General features: G+C 38.8%; 1 protein-coding gene across 2 annotated transcripts in view; it reads left to right on the plus strand.

Moving 5' to 3' along the window:
• The first annotated feature begins 604 nt into the window (after window positions 1–604).
• LOC124716968 (casein kinase II subunit beta) overlaps window positions 605–20,881 on the plus strand; it is a 35,895-nt gene continuing 15,618 nt past the window's right edge. The window contains exon 1 of one of the 2 annotated variants that reach the window (XM_047243570.1): window positions 605–1,040. The gene's annotated coding sequence lies outside the window, so the exon portion shown is untranslated. The remainder of the gene's footprint in view (window positions 1,041–20,881) is intronic. The other variant, XM_047243569.1, reaches the window with a different exon arrangement.

The raw sequence follows: 20,881 nt of genomic DNA on the forward strand, positions 1-20,881 counted from the left end.
ACTTCACAGTTTCTTTAATCTAATGATAAGATCAATGTATCTGTGCACAAAACAATAATCTGTAAAAACCTTGACTCGTTCTATATCCAGGGATATGTTCACATACGGATCTATGGAAACAGACTAAATAAATAAATACATGCTTTGTTGGCATGCTTGTAACTGAGAATTAAACTTAAATGTAAAAACTGTGAAATTCGAGAATTAAGCTTAAACGTAATAACGGTGAAAAGTATTATTTTATTTTAAAAAAACACTTGTGTGTTTACAAATAATGATGCATGCAAAAATATGTACTTTCAACATAAATAAGTCACAAACGTCTGCGTTTCTCTATTACATAATTTAGCTTTATCACAGAAAGTTTATCACACAAGCATTTTACGCACGCTCTACAATACGTGTTTCACCAATAATTGCATTGCATATTCCGGGCACCAAATGACTTTCTTTCACAGAAGAGTCGTTGATGTTTCTATGCCACTTTACAACACACACATTAATGGGTAATAACAATTAACAACCAATCCCACGCTACATCACATCAATTTTTTTCTGTGTTTCTGATAATTTACTGGCTAGGAAGTCTCGTTTTCTTCGTAGCCACCATAAACGAAATTCTTTCATTTTGTATCCAAGTATGAAGCCCGTTAAAAATGTCACTGTTAAAACCGTCTTCAATCTACCTTCTGATATCTCAACCATTTTTGTTGCAAGTAAAAGTTCTTTCGTCAAGGTAAAAAAGGGACATCAACTAGACCAGTAGACCCCGATGATTTCATATCAGAACATTTAAGTATGTGATATCGGGTTTTTATTTGTCGTACAAATATTATTCTGGATTAATTCATGACGGAAAAAAGTGAATAATTATTATTTCCGCTACAAAAATTAAATGACAAATGTCATCCTTGACACGATGCTGTACCATGTCGCTATTCTTTTGTTCGTTATTACGTGAATTGTTGGTTTGCAATAGGTTAGTGCACCGGGAAAGCGAAAGTGTGTTGTATAGATTTTTGTGGGCGTTAGTGTTGAAGGCAAGTACATTTTTCATTCAGCTAACGATTATTGTGTGTGGACATACATAAGTTTTTTATGTTAGTTTTGCTTTCTCTCCTGCAATGTCCAAATTTAATTTTAGTTTGTATGGAATCTCGTGGAACTGTGTTGTGTTAATTAGTTGACTTTACTTTCGTCTTATCGCCAGAAATAACATGTCGCTTTTCTAAAAAGTATATAATATTTACTTAAGTAGATAAGAATATCCTTGTAAAGGAATCTGCCCATGAAATGCAAAACGTAGGTGTATATCAGAAAAATGTTAGGTGTCTCCCATTTGTTTCCTGACGTGAAATAGATGGAAATGAGTTTGTGGCATGGAAAGATATAATGTCCAACCCAACAATCCAAACTGATAAAGTGAATGGGATGGACATGCATTGGCCCACACACAGTAGGTTGGAAGGATCTGGAAATCTTCCCAAAGCACATTGCAAACGATAAGGCTTGGCCGACAATTATTCTTTTATGTATTTTGATATATGTCGCAATCACAATATTCATTAGGTCCAGGAAATGAAGATGGTAAAGTATTACAGTCCATACTGATTGATAATTGTGGAACTGCATAGCCTTCATATTTTAAAGCACGTGATAAGAAACAAAAATTACAGAGAGAGATAATATTGAGCACGAAAGAAAAAACCTGGGAAAATGACAATTTTTGGGAGGCATTTGCATTTTTTCTTCGTTGTTAATCTCTTGTTATTTGCTGCCTGCAGGAGAGGCGTTTTTCTTGCAAGAAATTTGAAAAGAATTACATTTTCATCATGATTTTATTTATGCAGTACTGTGAGGGTAATAAAAACGTTTTCTTGATGAACAACCTAATGAGCAGCCCTCGTGTGTGCATTCTTCTGCCACATGGTTTGAGAGTTAATTCTTTTATCCTCTTAATTTCGTATGTTTATCATTTATAGCTTCCTTTTAAGCAGTTTATTCACTCATTGATTGCACCATAAACCATAGAGGTTTGTCCATCTGTTTCACGAAACATTTTCACAATATCACACTGCAAAACAGCGTTGTCAGAAATCTGTGAGGATCAGTTTCAATTGTGGGTGAACATCAGCAGTGTGTAGTTAATCTGGATTTTGTGATAGTTTGTGTGCGTGATGTATTTATGTACTACATTAACTGACGTGTGTTGTAATTGATGCCAGAGTGGGTGTTTGAGATCTTGAATCCAGAAATTGAATTACCCATATAGATGTGGTAGTGCTATTTGCTTTGCTGTGTTCTACAAGGCATTCCGGAAAGTAAGTACAGATTAGGAAAAAAATATTTTTCAAACACAAAATTTATTTTTGCGAGGAAGAGCATTTCTTGTACCATTTTTCTACATAGTTGTTACCATTGTTCAGACATGTGTCACAATGGGAAATCCACTTTTGTGTGCTCTCTTCATCAAAAGATGTCACCATTGAAGACAGCAATTGCTGAAAACCATCTTTTTGCACAATCATTACTGTCAAAGCGTCTTCCTCTATCTTAAAGTTCAACAAGTGGTAGGTCAGAAGATGTAGGATCAGGGCCCTGTGGCAAATGATCACACTGCTCTCAACTGAATTGTTGATAAGATTTTGAGTGACACCAGCAGAATAGTGTGTGGTGTTATGGAGCAATGCAATGTCTTGCCTTTTGTTTTGAACTGTGTGCTGAAATTTTCTTAGCATTTCACAGTATCATACCACATCGACTATTTCACACCTGGGAAGGATTTCAACAAGCAGAAAACTAAGCACAAAATTGTGTTCAGCAGTGGCTGTCTTCACTGGCAGCATTGTTCTCTGAAGAGTATAGGAAAGTTGATTTCTTGCTGTGAAAGATGTCTGAACAGTGATGGTGACTACATAGAAAAATTGGTTGAAGAAATGCTCTTCCTTGCAAAAAGAAATTCCAGTCTGAAAAAAAAATGTTTTTATGAGCTTTTTTGAAAGCTTTGTTTACTTTAGAAAGTAGAACTAGACATTCCTCGTATATGTATGTCTGTAGGCTTCCAGTTTCCTTGCTTACAACTGTTGGTAGCTAGTTACCATACGTATTTATCACAATACTGGACAGGCTTTGAACTCTAGAGAAACATTCAGAGTGCTCATCAAAATTATTCCCATGTTATGTTTCATGATTCAGTGTTTCTCAGTTTTTTATTAACAAAAACAGCAAAACTGTTGGCATGGTTGCCTAAAAAGATCAGTGATCATGGAAAGTTACATACTGTAATGTTACTACTGCAATGCAGTATTTACAAAATTGATTTCTGTACATATTTTATCATATTGAACTGTGGCTTGCAAGATGTAATGAATATGTCAGAGATAGATGAAAAAGGCAATGTGTGAGTGTAATTTTTGCATGTGTATTAAGTTTTTCCTTATACCGGAGTACTTTCAGTGATATAACTCTGTTGTGAGAGATAAAGTGGTCTAACAGGAGGCAATGTGACTTTTTTTTTTACATTAAATCTTCGTGTGAGCAAAAACATGAGTCAAATTAATGGCTTCATCTGAACATTTCTCTCAGATAACCTTTCCGTGCGCATCCATGAAGTAGTCCACTTACGTTTAATATCTTCTTTAGAGTAAACACACCCTTCCTCCCACCCAGCCCCTTCTGCTCCCCTCCCGCTTTCCCAACTCCCACACCACGGACTCCCTTATTAGCTGGTAAGAAGTTAATGTTCATGAGGAGTGTTCGAAACACTCCACCGATTATGTGGAATGTATGAAATAGTGTATGAAGTTATCGCCACACAATGCTCTTTTCCTTCTGCACAAGTGCAGATGCGTGGAAACAAAAGCGAATGCACAAAGATTAGTGAAACAAACTTACTATATACATGCGTGCTTTCATGTCCACACATTGCCTAATTGTAGAAGCAATCTGCTATTGATCCACATTTTGTTCTGTTTTTATAGTGGTGACAGACCTCAAAAAAGGGAGGCAGGATGTAACTATGGGTAAAGTGCTATATAAATAACACAAAGTGGTGAAGAGGTTATGATTGCAAATTTCTGAAGACTGTAATAGAGATTCTGATTTTTCTGCTTGGGAAACTGAGAATGTGTATCTTCAGGGAAGCTACTGTTACATGTAATGCAGTTTTTGCAGCAGTATGGCAGGCAATAATGTTTTGTTATTTAGTAACCAGTGATCGCATACATGTTTCAGCTACTTATTTTACATTTCAGGGGTTATTTCTGAAACCATTGATTAGTTGGCTTTTGTAATGCAATTTATATTTTATTTTACAAGACCAATATTTATACAATTTCTCTCTCTCAAAAAGTGCTTGGATTCTACAAATTAGGGAAGGTCATAGACCCAGAATCCACTACAGTGAAGACTGTGTTTTCCAAATTTGTATTTGCATCCTCAATGTCCTACAATTCAGTTTCTAGTTTTATGAGCTCCACCTGTGCCATCTCTTTCAGTTGTAATCATGCCTCAGTTTTTGCCCCATAAAGTTGCCAGAGCATGAATAATCGTTCAGTTTTTTACATGCACTTTTAATAATGTTGTAGGCTACTTCTCTGTTTTCCTACACAAAGATTTATCATATTCTTTAAGTCATATGATCAGAAAATTTTTATCTAGTTTTTATTTTCCACCATGTGAAGACTCCACTTGGCATTACGGGCATCACATCTCAAATTTTTGTTCAGATAATCATTAGAAGCAGAGCGCTATACGACTTTCGTCTGTCTGTGTATAATCTGTAAATTTCAGTGCACTTCCTTCAACATCAACAGGTGTCATTGTACATAAATCAACTAAAAGCATTACCAACATGATACAGAATGAAACACATGATGGGCACCATCTGCTTGTTATTGGCTAAACAATGGAAATTAACATTAAAGATAGGAAGCAATGCTCTATGATGCCCACTTTTATTTCAAACAAATTATGGGTGCGTACATGCACATGAATGCTTGCACTGCTGGAAATTTGCACCGCATGCTAAAGTTGAACAGAAAAAAGGCATTGTGTAGGTGCACATTAAGAGTATTTATTGCTAATTACTGACCAATTACATATGTGTTGTTTATATTAAACTTGTACTTTATGCAAGGTGATACGTTATTTTAACCTTAAGCACATCAAATCACTTTTAGGCAGTTTTAGCTGTGTGAATGACACGTTAAAATCATGGAATCTGCAAGCTGTTACTGGGAAGTACACCTGCCTGTAGAATGATCATTATTATCCAAAGTGGTTACCTTTCCTTTCAGTGTTGCCATACAACTAATGGAAAACAATAATGCAGTGACCCAAAACTTTATAGAAACAATCATCCTTCTTCCTCCTCTTCACAATTGGTAGAAGTATTGGCTCTATGCACCTTTCACCTTTGTTCCTCTTGATAAATAAACATTCCTTACAATAGAGATCAATGTAAAAGTAAAAGCATTACATCACATTACATGTTTGGAGTTGTCAGCACTTGGAAGTTGTCATCTTTACATTCTGCTGGCTTATAAAAGGTTTGACAAGAGCTGTCTACTATGAATTTTTTGGTTTATATCTGCCATTCCCATGTTACTAATTTCTTTTCTGCTTTTGCCTCTACTGCATATTGAGCTCAGCGGTCACTTCTTTATTAATGGCCTTTAATTAGGGCTTACAATCATCTTAATGATCTCTCTTTGTGATGGTAAGTTCAAGTTTTTTTCCATTATAACATTTAGCTAACAGTATTTTGCCTGTTGAAGTAATCTGTCATGATATGTATGTGCAACAATGTACGTTAATAATAGAGATTTGGTGGCAGCTGGCTTCTCAAGATTTTTAGGTCCGCAGCTCATGGTCTAGTGGCTATCATTGCTGCCTCTGGATCACAGGGTCCTGGGTTCGATTCCTCATCAGGTTGGGGATTTTCTCTGCCCGGGGTCTGGGTATTTATGTTGTCCTCGTCATATCATTACCATCATTCGTGACAGTGGCAAAATTGGAATGTTAAAAAATTGGGACTTTGTACAGGCACTGTTGACCGCGCAGTTGAGTGCCCCACAAACCAATCATCATCATCTTGAGATTTTGTAATATGAGGTGAAGCCAAGAGAGAAATTCAGTGCAAATTGTTGTGTTGTCATTAGCCTAAGGAGTGAAATGCTTATTATTTTATCCAATTTCAGTGCATCTAGAAGTTATTGAATAGTCATGGATTGAAGGAGACCACTCCTTTGATCAAAAAGTATTTACATTCTACTAGAATGTTCCTACAACTGGTTGGTTGAATAATCAGAATTACAGTGGTAGAAGGTCTTCAGATGATAATTGGAAAGGGGTTGTTAAATTCTCACTCTGACACTTAATTGTTCACGTCTCGGAATCTTAAGGAAACAAGGGAAGGGAGACTAGTGTAAGCCAGAAAAGAAGTATAGAGGATATGTGAATGTGTATGCAGTGTGGTGCAAAACATGTATTGTCTCCCAGGTGAAAATATTGAGGTCTTTACATCTGTAGTATGTTCATAAAAAGTGTTTCCCATAATGGGAAATGGCAGTGCTCAAGTACTGATCTACTGGTTTGCAAATGAAATGGTGAACCTTCTGGTTCTTTATTGCTGATAAACATACTATAAGTGACTAGTGCACTCAGAATACCTGTACTTGTTTTTCATATACTCATCTTTGTCCAGCTGTGCTGAGTTTCTCCTATACCACTCTTTCCAGATCCGAGTTGACTGTTTCTAGGTGCTGAAATATTCATTTCACTGATGTATCCCTTTTGCAGTAATATTTTTGCACAGGCATGTATCATCACCCACATCCTCAAACCAGTCTTCAGACTGATGACTACAACATATCCTTTCTTAGTATATTTTCATTTCAGTGCCCTCGTCCCAATTTTGACATTCTTCCACTTTCATCTTCACTGTATATCCCATGGCCCTTGGTTTACTTCAGGACAATCCATTGCAACGGGTATTTACTTATTGGAACTTCTTTCTCTGTTCACATCAATTCAATACCTGTATGAAATTTTTATTTGATAAAGCTTTCTTCACCATCACTAGTCTGTATCCTGTTCAGTATTGCAGGGGTAACACTTAGCAGAGGCACATGGAGGTGTGGTGCAGTTTCCTCATCCCATATGGCGCGCACACACACACACACACACACACACACACACACACACACACACACACACACACACATTTTGTCTGACTCAAACTCACAAACTATTTGATATATGTAGATAGAACTGGCATCAGTATATGCTTTGAGAACTGACCCAATGTCTCATTTCATCTTTATTTGCAGAAACAGAATCTTAAGATGATTCACAGAAATGCGCTTCCGGGTAAATGTTATTGAACTTTTAACAGGTGGCAAACTTTTTGATTATTAATTTTAGCTGACCACATTATGCATTCAAAATATTAAGAAGAAATCAGATTTTCATCTGCTCCAAATTGGAACTATGTATGAGAGACTTCTAACACAAGATAAATGGGGTTAAATGTGACACGTAATGCTGAGCTCAATCTTCTGTATCTAAGCAGTTACCCATTCAGTTTTGTTATGAGCAGCAGATCGCTAGCTGTATCAATGACCTGTAATCAAATCTGATTGACAACTTTCTTCCAGTCTCCAGAGGTAACTATTGTTACAGACAGGGTAGATAATTATTATTCAGGCAAGTATTTTTCATCTAATTCCCAGTGAGTGACATTGTTAACAACTAAGGTGGAAAACAAAATCAACACACTGTCAAATGAAGAGATCAGAATGTTTCAGGCCTAAGCTTCACTGTCTATGCTTTAACTAATGTTAAAAATAGAACTGATAAGGATGGAACAGATAAATTTTGGGATGAACTTTACCAAATTGTAACAACCGTACATGCTACGAATATAAAATTCTACTTGGAGATTTTAATGCTAAGATAGGATGAAAGAAGAAACATCAAAAAGTGTGGTGGACAATACCAGTGCATAAACTTACAGTCTGGAGAACATTTATTTGAATTTTGTACAACACATGGGTTTGCTTTGGGGACATGGAAATATCCCAGTGTCAAGCTAGGCTAGTCCCAGATAATGTGGCCATGGATCAGAAGTTTCATAAAGAAATATATAAATTTAAAGCCCTCTGTGGCATCAATATTGATTCAGACCACTACACGTCAAAAATTGAAATCAAACTAACATCTAAAAGAAAAAGAAAAAAACCCCTTATAAGTTAGAAAAAGAACTTGTGATCTTAATTGCATTATTAACAATCCAATATATAACTAGAGGTCTAGAACAGCTTCCAGTGACTAGGAGCAACTGTCAATGGATTAAAACCTTGACTGGAGAAATTGCTCCCGCGTGAAGCTGGAAGAAACATGCTTGATGGAATTAGGAATGCGATCTTGCAATTCTACGCAGGCTTAAAGCTTGGTTAAGCGACCAATGAAAGAAAATTGAAAATTCCAGAGAGAGATTAATCGATGCTAGATGATCAATGGCTAAAGAAATTAAGAGTCAAAAGGAAATTTCATCAGGACTCGATAAAATTTGTCAAGGAGGCTTTCGGTCATCGTAAGATGAGAGATTACTATTGGGCATTTAAACAGTGCAGTCGAAATATACTCCACCCACTCTTATGATGATGAATAAAGGATATGAATGGAAAGGTAACACACAACAATTATGAAAGTTCAGTGATTTTGGCTAAATACATCAAACAGTTGCTAAATAGTTCTGAAACTGAACATTATTTGGAATTTGACTCTTGTTGGAGAAATGAAATGCATCTAGAAAAAATTATACCCTTACATCCATATGAAGTGGCAGGATCACAATAAAGAGGCAAAAAATGGAGTGGGGTTTGTGTTTCACAAAGACATTGACCCAGTTACAGATGTGAGCTTTGTAAGAGCAAGGATAATTAGAGCAAGAGTGAACTTGGGAAAGAATAGTGTTACTATACTCCAAGTTTACACACAAGGGTGCAGTGAGGAAGAAAAAACGAAATTCCTTGAAGAACTGGAAGATCACATAAGAGAAGGTAACATTACGATAATTGGGGATCTGAATACTCAGATCGGCACAGATAGAAATGGATAGGAGGAGGTGATGGGCCCTTTTGGATATGGAAGACGAAATGTTGAGGGAGAAGAAATTCTAAATATGTGCATAAGGAATCATCTTTTAGTGAAGATAGCCATAAGATTACTAGATACGGCTGGGATGGCAAATCTAAGACAGTTATACACTATATATTAACGGACAGATTAATTGGAGGAAAAGTAAGGGACACTAAAGTCATACCAAGTGAGCGCTTGGATAGCGACCACAGGTTACTAGTAGCTGACCTAAATTATAAGATGCAAAGATTGAATGTTGTACAGAGAATGCCAAAAATTAAGGAGTGGAACTTGAAAGAAGAAGAAAATAAGAAAAGTTTCCAAAATCTTGTAGCACAAAAATTGCCAAAAATCGAAAGGGGTAGTGTAGAGGAAGAGTGGAACCTATTTAAAACATCAATAGTTAACAGTGCTGTGCAGATATGTGGCAAAACAGAGGGTTATGTGAAAGACAAAGAAACCAGTTGGTGGAACAATATAGTAAAAGATGCAATTATAAATGTAATATGGCAAAGGAAAACATGGAGTTTGAAAAAAGAAATCAGAACCAGTGGCTGGTGCCAAAAGATGAACACAAGGTGACAACAGTGGAGAAGGAATACCAACAAAAGAAACTCCAAGCAAAGATAATTGTGAAAGAAGAAAGGAGAAGCGTTGGGAAATATTCACTCAGAAACTAGAGCAGGATAGCAAAGGGAACCAAATCTGCTATATAGGTTATTGAAAAGTAAAAGATCTGATAGAGAAGACATCAAAGAGATTGAAACAGAGGATGGGGATATTACCAGGGACATGGAAGGTATCAGGGAAGAGATGAAGAATTATTTTGAAATCTTACTGAATGGGGAAGGCGCACAAGAAATTGACACCGAAGTCATTGAATTAGAGGAGGAGCAGGATCCAATCTCTTGGTTAGAAATTGAGAATTCCCTGAAACTGATGAAAAGTTGGAAGGCAGCTGGAGTAGATGAGCTGACAGCAGATATGATTAAAGCCACAGTAATCCAAGGAATACAGTGGTTACACCGGGTGCTGTGGGTGATATGGAAAGAAAACATAGTGCCAGATGAATGGAAAAAAGGAATTGTAACAACATTGTTCAAGAAAGGTAGTAGAAAGAAATGCACCAACTACCAAGGGATCACATTGCCTTAAGATCATGGAAAAAATCATAGAAAAAAGATTCCAGAAAATACTAGAACACCAGTTAGAGGAACAACAGCGTGGGTTCAGGAGTAATAGGGGAACTGATCTAATTTTTTTCCTCTGCCAGTTAATGAAGAATTATTGGGAAAATGGAAAGGTCTTGATAATGGTATTCGTTGATTTGGAAAAAGCATATGACAGTGTACCAAGGAATAAAATATGGGAATGCTTGAGAAAACATAATATTCCTGATTCATTAATTAGAAAAGACCAGATGCTGTACAATGGTTGAGAGAACAGTGTACAAGTAGGAGGTGGAAGATCAAAATGGTTGAAGACAAAGAGAGGTGTTCAGCAAGGCAGTTTGCTCTCCCCTTTACTCTTCATTACACTTATGGACACAATCATGAAAGAAATCGAGGAGGAAGAAAATTAAGATCTCAGTGCTTTTGTTTTTGCTGATGACATCACCATTTGGGGAGAGACGGTAGCTTCTTCCACCAAGTATGAAATCCATCTGGGACAAGGAAATCCCTCTAAGAACCAAACAGACCAGGTACAAAACTTACCTCCTGCCAATCATGATGTATAGTCTAGAGGCCTGTGTCATAAATAAGAGAGAAGAGAGTCAAATACAAGCATGTGAAATGAAATTCCTTTGTTCAGCTCTACAACAAACTAGGGGAGATCGTCAGGAGTGATTATGAAAGGAGAGACCTGCAGGTGACAATGACTTCAGAGGAGAGGATGAGTGCTTTGAGATTGAAGAGGCTCGGTCATGTGAAGTGAATGCACCTGACTTGAACTACATGCCAGTATTTGAAGATGAAGGTACCAGGAAGAAGACCAGTTGGGTGGCCTAGAAAGAGATGGACAAATCAGGATAAGGAAGATCTCAAAAGGAGAGGAGTAACATGAGATATAGTAGAGAAGGGGAAAGTTATACCAGGACAGAAACCAATGGAGGCATATCACTCACAAAGTTCCTACCTGGCTCGCTGGAAGGCAATCATGATGATGATGATATCCATATGAACTGCAAGGAGCGATTAATTCACCTCGGAATTACAAAGTGGCTGGTAAGGAACAAATACATGGCAGAATATATAAGTATGCAATTATACAAACTATTCTGAATTTACACAAACATCTTATTGTCGTTTGAAATACTGAGAAATTGTCAGAGGAATGGAATGTTGCCTTAATCCGTCCACTACACAATGTAGGACATAGATCAGATCCAAATAATTATAGAGGTATATCCTTGCTGGATACTGCTAAAAATATTCTGTAAGGTTCTGTATTTCAGAATTCATGAACAGCTTGATGGTGAATAAGTTGAATATTAAGAAAGTTTTTGCGCAGGACGAAGCTGCCCTTATCAAATTATTGGTCTAAATGGATAATGAAACACCAAAGGGCCAGCAACAAGAAGTTAGTGATCACCTTAGTCAATTTTTTAAAAAAGCCTATGATAGTATCCATCATGAATCACTACTGTCTACCTTTACAGAATTTGGTTTGTATCAGAAACTTCTCAACCACATTGCGGTCACCCTTCGAAATACTAAATCGAGAGTAAGGTTCAGAAATGAATTATCTGAACCTTTTCGAGATTTGAACTGGCCTTTGGCCAGGTGATTCATTGTCTCCATTACTGTTTAATTATATGCTGGAGAAAATCGTGCTTGAATGGAACAAGATATGTCCACCATCTGTTAAGATTGGAAGAAAGATTTGATTTAATCTTCTTAGTGTTGCACATGATTTGGTGTTGTTAGCAAACAGTATTGATCAAGTAAAGTTTCAGATAGAAGAGCCAGAACAATTAGTGACAAAGGTTGCATTCAAAATTGGTTTTGAAAAAAACAGAAATGATGCCCACCTTCCCTGTTGACACACCCTATATTATACTCCACAATGCACAAAAATTAAGGTCACCACTTACTTTGATGTTGTGACACTGAAATCAATCCACCATCTCCTATTTTCACATTGTTGTGTAGATGCATTGTCACAAATACAAAATGGTAAGAAGTGTTATTGAGAATAATTGTTGACCAATTTTTGAATATTTGGTATTAGTTAGTCTGAGTCACTTATAAATTTATCATAATTCATGTATACACTGTAACCTCCTGTATCCTACCAATTTAAAAAGCATGTGAGGTGTCTGCATCCAGTAGAATAAGTCTGCTTCACTAGCTGGAAGGCATTACCATTGTCCCTCGAGTTATCATCTGCCCAGTCTAACTCGAGAACATAGCAACAATTGACCCAAGTATGATCAAGCCCCACTACTTCATCAGTATTTATTCCCCAGACCTGTCTTAAAAATTGGCATCACTTCACAGCTACACCTTTTGAGCAGTAACTTGTCGAAAGTCAATTTTCCCTTTCTGTGATGATAATCGTAAACCAGACAGTGTTATTGCATTCACTGTAAATGACTGTACTGGATGTTTCAGAATGAATATGACTGTTTTTAAACAATTATAAAGAATACATCAAATCAAAAAGTGACTCAGTTTTTCTTTACAAGTGTAGAATATGAACACCATTTGCCACTCAGCACAGCAGTTACAGAACAATATGTGGAATGAGTGTGAGGGTCTTTCACATGTAGCCCCAAAAAATCAAATCAGAAGGCTAGTCGTGAATTAGCATTCCAGTGACATTTGTGTGGAGATGCTCATAATTACGACCTTTCCGTTTTTTTACAAGCTCGAAAGCCTACAGACCATGATTTATGTGCCAGCTGTGCAAACAAAATGTTACTGCATGAACATGAAGATTTTCTGGATCATGTCTTCTTCAGTGATGAGTCATTTCACGTAAGTGGAATTGCGCCCCCCCCCCCCCCTCCACACACACACACACACACACACACACACACACACACACACACACACACACACACACACACTGTGTGTGTGTGTGTGTGTGTGTGCGCGCATCTGGGGGTCAGCAAACTCCCACAAGATGGTACAGTTGCAACGATACTACCATAAATTGAATGCTTTTTGTGTCGTATGCCAGTGGAAAGTTTATAAGCCTTTTTTATTTTATTTATTTTTTCCCCCTACTCAAGATTTGGAAAGAACTCTCCTAGCAACTGGATATGTGCCAGTTGACAGATGGTGCTCACATTAAATGCTTGTTACGGTTGCTCTTTCATATGATGTATTATTTATAAATGTAAGTTGGATTTAATAAATACTACAGAGCCTTAAAACTCAGATATTCATTTTCAAGCACACTGTATGATGATAAAATCAAACAATGGAAAATCCAGGATGAAATGTTACAATAAGTGTGGCTTTAGCTGCCAGAGACACACTCTCTCTCTCTCTCTCTCTCTCTCTCTCTCTCTCTCTCTCTCTCTCTCTCTGTGTGTGTGTGTGTGTGTGTGTGTGTGTGTGTGTGTGTGTGTGTGTCCGAAAACTTATTTTGTGACAGCCGTTTTTGTTGTGCCTATCTGCAACTCAGTATCCGGGATATGATGAGGTTATCCATACAACATTTGTATCGCTTGAGTTTCCAGCCTTGATTATTTTACTGCTTCTTATTTGTGCACAAACCTTTTACTGTCAAATCTTCACAACTAAGTTTTTGTGTACATTTGAAACTGCAGTGGTCTGCTATTGTTAATGGATAGAAGTGGGCCAATGTTTGTGAATGGAGATAAGTGGGCCAACAAGGGGTTTAACAACGGGAAATTTTAGTCTCTTTGGGAAAAGGCCTTCAGTTAGTGATGCATTACATATTTCAGACAATACTGGATTTATTATATGGGAACAAATCTTTAGTACTGTATTGGAAACACCATCAAAACCAGAAGAGCTTTTATTCTTGAGAGACCGTATGACCTTCTTAATTTCAGAAGTCGAAGATAGGGGTACATTCATATGATGTAATTTTATGAGAGTTACTACTTCAACATATTGCTGTGATCTTTCTCTTAAACTGTTAGTCCCTATGCTTTATACTATGTTTAATAAATGACTATTAAATACACTTGCTACCTATGACTTGTCATTCATAACCCTTCCATTCAATTCAGTTGTAATGTTATCCTCTTCTGTGGTTGTTTGTCCTGTCTCTTGCTTCACTATACGCTTTATTGCCTTAACTCTGTTGTCAGATGTACTGATTTCCGACTTTATGTGCATGTTTCTTGATTTTCTTAGTAATTTTGAGTAGTTTTTGTAGTGCACAACTACTGCAGGGTTTCTACTTGTTCTTGCCAAAGGATACATTTCCCTTTTCCTTTCACAAGATGCTTTAATGGCCTTAGTGATCCTTGACTTTTTACATGGCTGTTTAATGTCCCTCCTGATTAGCTTATGCGGAAAGCTGTTTTCATGTACTGATATGAATTTATCCCGGAATAGATTAAATTTTTTAATAGTATTTTGTTCTTTATAAATTTCATCCCAGGTTGTTTCTTGTAAACTAGTCTTAAAAATATTTGCCCTGTAGTCACTAATGATTCTGTCTTCCACTGAGGTGTATCCACACTGTAAGGCACTATGTCATTTATCCTGATTAATTGTGCATCATGATCAGAGAGAGCGTTTGTTACTGGGTAAACAGTTATTTTCTTGCTTCGTGCCTCATCAAAGAAAACATTATCAATTAGGGATCTATTGTCTTTATCCACCCATGTTAAAAAGTTAAAAGGTTTCCAGAGAATTTTTCCTACCAGAATCCTTCAGAAAATCTACATTGAAGTCACCACAGACTTGCTGATGTATGACAAAATACAAGCCTATAGAATATCAGATTGGCCTTATACTTGAATTCAAGAATTCTTAATTAATAGAAGACAAGCACGTCATTCTTAATAGACAGAAATCTTGAGGCGTAAAAGTAACATTAGGCCACTTGACCCTCAACAAAAACTAATGTAATGTATAGCCCAGAAATAGGTGGAAAAATGCAGTATTGTGTGACTACATAACTGCAGAACACTGGGAGTGCTCACATTTGTTAAATACCCGCATCTGGGAGTATGCATATGGAGGAATCTGAAGTGAAATGACCACATCACAGGTTAGACAGATGCTACAGTGTGATTCACTGGAAAAAAATCTCAAGAAGTCTAGTTCTTCTACAAAGGAGGTTGATTACAAAACCCTTGTTCAACCAATGCATGAATGTTGCTCATCAGTCTGGGGCCTGTACCAGATAAGATTTATAGAGGAAACAGGGAAGATCCCAACAACAACATCCTGTTTCATCACAGCTTCACTTAGTAGAAGCACGAAATTGCCACGGTGTTGTGTTTGTGTGGCAGGGGGGTGGGGGGAGGGGTGAAAGCCTGGTAACCTTTGACCTTTGATATTTTACCAATTTCAACAGTCTTGTATAATCACACTTCATGGTACCATTACTTCACTTTTGTTACTACCGTGTCCTTCCCAACTGTGATATTGAACAAGTCACTGTTTTCATTTTCACAATTTGCTATGACCTTTTCAGAGGTACTAATTTGAATTCTGTCTCCTTAGAGAAATTATGGAGAAGGAAAAGAAAGAAGTGATTTAGGAACAAATATGTTGCACCTTTTCAAGCTGAGCAACACCAAGGTCAGTCAAAACAAGATGGTGCCAAAAACATGAAAATTGCTTGGTTCACCTCCTAACTTTTGATACAGCTTGGAAAGATTGGAAAGAAGTATTGGCACAGACGAAGTTCCATCTGAGTTGTAGAAAGTACTACTAAATGTTTGTCATTATTAAAAAATGCTTATGATGTCATTGGAGTACGAAAGGTCTGACTTGTTACTAACATTTATAATAAAAAAGCTGCAGTTAAAGGATGCAGAGAACTGTTAGGCTACCAATATATATATATATATATATATATATATATATATATATATATATATATATATATATATATATATTAAAAAGAAAGATGATGAAACTTACCAAACAAAAGCGCTGGCAGGTCGATAGACACACAAACATACACACAAAATTCTAGCTTTCGCAACCAATGGTTGCCTCGTCAGGAAAGAGGGAAGGAGAAGGAAAGACAAAAGGATATGGGTTTTAAGGGAGAGGGTAAGGAGTCATTCCAATCCCGGGAGCGGAAAGACTTACCTTAGGGGGAAAAAAGGACAGGTATACACTCGCGCACACACACACATATCCATCCACACATACACAGACACAAGCTTGTGTCTGTGTATGTGTGGATGGATATGTGTGTGTGTGCGAGTGTATACCTGTCCTTTTTTCCCCCTAAGGTAAGTCTTTCCGCTCCCGGGATTGGAATGACTCCTTACCCTCTCCCTTAAAACCCATATCCTTTTGTCTTTCCTTCTCCTTCCCTCTTTCCTGACGAGGCAACCATTGGTTGCGAAAGCTAGAATTTTGTGTGTATGTTTGTGTTTGTTTGTGTGTCTATCGACCTGCCAGCGCTTTTGTTTGGTAAGTTTCATCATCTTTCTTTTTAGATATATTTTTCCCACGTGGAATGTTTCCCTCTATTATATATATATATATATATATATATATATATATATATATATATATATGAAAAAATAACAAAGATGAGGTGACTTACCGAACAAAAGCTCTGGCAGGTCGATAGACACACAAACAAACACAAACATACACACAAAATTCAAGCTTTCGCAACAAACTGTTGCCTCATCAGGAAAGAGGGAAGAGAGGGGAAGACGAAAGGAAGTGTTGCGAAAGCTTGAATTTTGTGTGTATGTTTGTGTTTGTTTGTGTGTCTATCGACCTGCCAGCGCTTTTGTTCGGTAAGTCGCCTCATCTTTGTTATTATATATAATTTTTCCCACGTGGAATGTTTCCTTCCATTATATTGATATCATTAATTTGAATCCAACAATTACGTTTGTTATTGTCACTGTTGCATTTCGAAATCTTTTCTGTCGTCTTATTTTCCTCTTTCTGTTTTTGCCAGTAGTTTCACTTTGTATTCACCTTCTCCTTTTTACCGTAATCTACTATACTATTTTATCCCGCCTATATATATACTCAATAATACGTAACCCACCTCCAAACCATAACCAAAAAAATATTTTTTTTTTTTTTTTTTTTTTTTTTTTTTTTTTTTTTTTTTTTTTTTTTTTTTGCCGCTTTCAGCACTACCGCCGCTATAATATCCACCGTTTCTAGGTCACAAACAGCTCCTTTCACCTTTTGAACAACCATTTCGGCCAGTTCTAATAACTTTCGATTTATTTCCATTTCCGTTTTTCCCACATCACTCATCATTTTTAGCCGCTTCCCACAGGTTTTAACGCCATTATTTCTTCGTCAGACAATTGTTAGCCTCATTTTCATAATCTGCCACCACAATACCATTCCTTTTAATAGACTACACGCAGTTTTTTCGAAATTTTCCCGAATTTCTCCGTCCTTTAACGTGTTTTGGCGGCAACACAACCACCTAACCTTTATGCACATCGTTGTCTACCAACCCAAGTCCAACATAGCCCAGCTGTAACCAACACCTTTTCGCCTTTTTTCATTCCAGATCTCCAGTTTCTTTCCGGTTCACCTTTATCTCTCCCCATATATATATTTTTATTTTCATTTTCATTTCACCTCATGTTACACTTTCCACCTTCTAATACCATGTCACCCTCACAACACCCCCACAATGACCCCATTAAGTTTTATTTACATTCCCTCCGCAAACATGCCTTCGCCCTAGCCAGATTACGCTCGCATATTTTATTTTCTCAGGCTTGTCTGACATTTGGCATTACCCCCAAAGGCCTCACACTCAAAGTTCCCATCTCTGGATGCAACCCTTCCTTCCATCAGTCCCTATACCAGTTCCAAACTGAACAATCCATTGCCCTCACCCACCTAATCCTTCACCTACACATCAACTCAGCCAATGAACACACCCGTCAACTCCTATCCTTAATAAAAGTCCTTAATCTTTCCTCTCCCACATCCACACCCGCTGTTCAGAGCATCCTCCTACAGGCCAACCGTAAATTAGAACAGCATGCCACCCTCCACCTCAAAAAACTATCCAATCTCCTGGTTTCCCACCTCCGGAAAGGCAACTCACTCACCCTTCACAACCTTTCCAGCAAACCTCGACCTCCTCTCATTGCACACAAACCCAGTCTCTCCCATCTACTCAATCTCCCACTTCCATCTCCACTCCCTCCAAAACCTCAAAATTCCGATCAACACAATCTGGAACCACAACACCCTAATTTAGTAGTTAACCTTTCCTCCAAACCTCTCTCCCAATCCGAAACCTCTGTCCTATCCAAAGGCCTCACCTTCAGCCCCACTCCCAGATTCAACCAAACAGCCCTCGTCAAAGATTTACTGTCCTACACTCGTACTCTCTGCTGGAAGTATCACTTTGCCACGAAGAAAAATGATCCTAATCCTACTCCTAATGATCCGACTCCTCAAGACACCATCCAAATTGAACCCTGCCTGGAACAGTTCCGTCCTCCGTCACAGCGGGACCCACCTCCTCTTCCTCAAAATCACCCTCTCCAAACCTTCCAGGAATTTCTGACTTCCAGCCTTGTATCTCAATCCTTCTTAAAAAACCTTAATCCTACACCCAACATCACCACTGCTGAAGCCCAGGCTATCCGTGATCTGAAGGCTGACCGATCCATCGTCATTCTTCCGGCGGACAAGGGTTCCACGACCGTGGTACGTGATCGTCGGGAGTATGTGGCTGAGGGACTGCGTCAGCTTTCAGACAACACCACATACAAAGTTTGCCAAGGTAACCCCATTCCCGATGTCCAGGCGGAGCTTCAAGGAATCCTCAGAACCTTAGGCCCCCTGCAAAACCTTTCACCTGACTCCATCAACCTCTTGACCCCACCGACACCCCGCACCCCTACCTTCTACCTTCTTCCTAAAATCCACAAACCCAATCATCCCGGCCGCCCCATTGTAGCTGGTTACCAAGCCCCCACAGAACGTATCTCTGCCTACGTAGATCAACACCTTCAACCCCGTTACATGCAGTCTCCCATCCTTCATCAAGGACACTAACCACTTCCTTGAACGCCTGGAATCCTTACCCAATCTGTTACCCCCGGAAACCATCCTTGTAACCATTGATGCCACATCCTTATACACAAATATTCCGCACGTCCAGGGCCTCGCTGCGATGGAGCATTTCCTTTCACGCCGATCACCTGCCACCCTACCTAAAACCTCTTTCCTCATCACCTTAGCCAGCTTCATCCTGACCCACAACTTCTTCACTTTTGAGGGCCAGACATACCAACAGTTAAAGGGAACAGCCATGGGCACCAGGATGGCCCCCTCGTACGCCAACCTTTTCATGGGTCGCTTAGAGGAAGCCTTCTTGGTTACCCAAGTCTGCCAACCCAAAGTTTGGTACAGATTTATTGATGACATCTTCATGATCTGGACTCACAGTGAAGAAGAACTCCAGAATTTCCTCTCCAACCTCAACTCCTTTGGTTCCATCAGTTTCACCTGGTCCTACTCCAAATCCCATGCCACTTTCCTTGACGTTGACCTCCACCTGTCCAATGGCCAACTTCACACATCTGTCCACATCAAACCCACCAACAAGCAACAGTACCTCCATTATGACAGCTGCCACCCATTCCACATCAAACGGTCCCTTCCCTACAGCCTAAGTCTTCGTGGCAAACGAATCTGCTCCAGTCCGGAATCCCTGAATCAGTACACCAACCACCTGAAAACAGCTTTCGCATCCCGCAACTACCCTCCCGACCTGGTACAGAAGCAAATAACCAGAGCCACTTCCTCGTCCCCTCAAACCCAGAATCCCCCACAGAAGAACCACAAAAGTGCCCCGCTTGTGACAGGATACTTTCCGGGACTGGACCAGACTCTGAATGTGGCTCTCCAGCAGGGATACGACTTCCTCAAATCCTGCCCTGAAATGAGATCCATCCTTCATGAAATCCTCCCCACTCCGCCAAGAGTGTCTTTCCGCCGTCCACCTAACCTTCGTAACCTGTTAGTTCATCCCCATGAAATCCCCAAACCACCTTCCCTACCCTCTGGCTCCTATCCTTGTAACCGCCCCCGATGCAAAACCTGTCCCATGCACCCTCCCACCACCACCTACTCCAGTCCTGTAACCCGGAAGGTGTACACGATCAGAGGCAGAGCCACGTGTGAAAGCACCCACGTGATTTACCAACTGACCTGCCTACACTGTGATGCATTCTATGTGGGAATGACCAGCAACAAACTGTCCATTCGCATGAATGGACACAGGCAGACAGTGTTTGTTGGTAATGAGGATCACCCTGTGGCTAAACATGCCTTGGTGCACAGCCAGCACATCTTGGCACAGTGTTACACCGTCCGGGTTATCTGGATACTTCCCCACCAACACCAACCTATCCGAACTCCGGAGATGGGAACTTGCCCTTCAGTATATCCTCTCTTCTCGTCATCCGCCAGGCCTCAATCTCCGCTAATTTCAAGTTGCCGCCACTCATACCTCACCTGTCTTTCAACAACTTCTTTGCCTCTACACTTCTGCCTCGACTGACATCTCTGCCCAAACTCTTTGTCTTTAAATACGTCTGCTTGTGTCTGTA

Source organism: Schistocerca piceifrons, chromosome 9, assembly GCF_021461385.2.
Source record: "Schistocerca piceifrons isolate TAMUIC-IGC-003096 chromosome 9, iqSchPice1.1, whole genome shotgun sequence".
Classification (NCBI taxonomy): domain Eukaryota; kingdom Metazoa; phylum Arthropoda; class Insecta; order Orthoptera; family Acrididae; genus Schistocerca; species Schistocerca piceifrons.